Source organism: Chinchilla lanigera, unplaced genomic scaffold, assembly GCF_000276665.1.
Source record: "Chinchilla lanigera isolate Chin_1 unplaced genomic scaffold, ChiLan1.0 scaffold00007, whole genome shotgun sequence".
NCBI lineage: Eukaryota > Metazoa > Chordata > Mammalia > Rodentia > Chinchillidae > Chinchilla > Chinchilla lanigera.
In genome coordinates, this window is record NW_004955408.1 from 40,083,136 (window position 1) to 40,085,004 (window position 1,869).

At 39.4% G+C, this 1,869-nt stretch overlaps 1 long non-coding RNA gene across 1 annotated transcript; it reads left to right on the forward strand.

Annotated features, from left to right (window-relative positions):
• The first annotated feature begins 16 nt into the window (after nucleotides 1-16).
• On the forward strand, nucleotides 17-1,133 carry LOC106147242. The gene is made up of 2 exons (XR_001232024.1): nucleotides 17-47; nucleotides 268-1,133. It is a non-coding gene; the product is annotated as an uncharacterized LOC106147242 (long non-coding RNA).
• The last annotated feature ends 736 nt before the right edge of the window (nucleotides 1,134-1,869 follow it).

Below are 1,869 nucleotides of genomic sequence, written 5' to 3' on the forward strand. Positions count from 1 at the left end.
GGCGCCGGCGCCGCTCGCGCGCGCTGTCTTCCGTGCGACCCGGGCAGGTGCGTGTGCACGGGCGGCGGGGTGGCGTGTGGAGAAGCGGGGCCCAGCTGCGCGCTGCGCCCGGAGTCCCCGAGGTGGGCACGGGCAGCGCGAGAGGAGGTGTGGACGCTCTGAGCCTGCGGGCCGGCCTTTTTCGAGATGTGTGTTAGTCACTCTTTGAACAGAATGAGGGGCAAGCACCTACACCGGATCACCGCTCTGCTCTGTATCATTCTGTAGACCCTGGAGAACACGTACATGTACAGAGGAACTTTCAACCTCTCTCTGCTTCCTGGGCAAAGATACAGTTCGTGGAGTCTCTCCATCCATGCATTCACTTCAAGATCTTGGATAAGGAGTAGAGGTGCTGGGGATTTAGCTCAGCGGCAAAGTGCCAGCCTGGCAAGCGCAAGGGCGTGAGTTCAATTCCTGGTACGGGAAGAAAAACAAACAAACAAAAAATAAAGAGAAGAAAATATAGGTAATGCAAAGCTAGTAGGTGAAGAGATCTGACAGACCGAGAGATAACGTCTTCATTTGATGTTTTGGAAGTTTTGATTGGTTGTCACCGTCTCGCTGGGTAAAAACCTCAGCATGAAACAAATTTATGAATGATAAAGGATATCATGTGATCCCCTCTGACTTATGTGAATGTCATTATCCGGGTTTGAGCATGGAAGTGTGTATACTATGGCTGAATCTCAAATCCTTGGCTATTTATATAATATGGATGGGAGTTATTTGGAGAACAAAATATTTATAGGGTATGTTTAACCTGTGACAATTTACAGTTGTCCATCATTTATCTTTTTTGGCCGACTGCACATGTGACTGAACATGCCTTTTAAACAATTCTGAAGAAAGGACGAACTGATAACTTTGTAAGCTACAGCTTGTTGGATTATCTGCCTATGACTTGTAAATATGTGTTGCTATTTATCAGTTGCTACATTTGATATTCTGACAGTTCATATAATGCTATATATGGCAAAAAGTTATATTTAGTATTTTCATTCTTTTATTGACCATGCTGTGCTTTTTGGTTACATTTTCATACAATGTAGCAGTGAGTTCTAACTTGGGGAATAAAAATGAAAAATCAGCGAGATTATGACTGGATCATTATGGCAGTCATTATACGGTATTTCTTTGCATACTCTTATTGTAATTCAATTTAAGGAAATTCTGTTCTTTCCCTTTGCATAAATTGCATCAAAGTATTGGCCATTTCACTGAGGTTATTTTAAAGTTTCTTTTTTTATGTTAGTCATCTGAATTTAGATAGTAAGGTAAAGTTGAGCATATTAGTAACTGCTTAAGATACTATAATACTTAATCACAAAACGTCAGTGTATTCATAAGAATTGCCATTAAGATGTCATTTTAATGATGTTATTTAATCATAATTACTTAGTTATAATTGAATTGTATATAGGAAGACGAGAAACGGGCTTTAGGACAGTTTTATTCTTCTCTTTTGAGTAAAACCTCAAATAGTTTTAGTTTTCCTAAATAAGTCATTTTGTCTTCTATGCTATTGTGAAAAAAACTTAAACATAATTCAGTATATTTGTTCAGTACCTACCATATTTCAAGTATTATACAATCTAAGCTGAATATATTATAGTTTATGGTCTCAGTGAACTCAAAATTTTATTTTAGGATGTATTAATTCTGTCTTTCAACATCAGTAGTATAAAAAGGCATCACTACCCTTAGTGGTCAATTTTATTACCCTGTACAGTGTTTCACTTCCCCAGACTTAGAGAAAGAATGCAGAGCTGAGGATCGCGGTTAGTGTGTGTTCACGTATAAGTCTGTTTGTCAGTGGTTAGCCGTGTG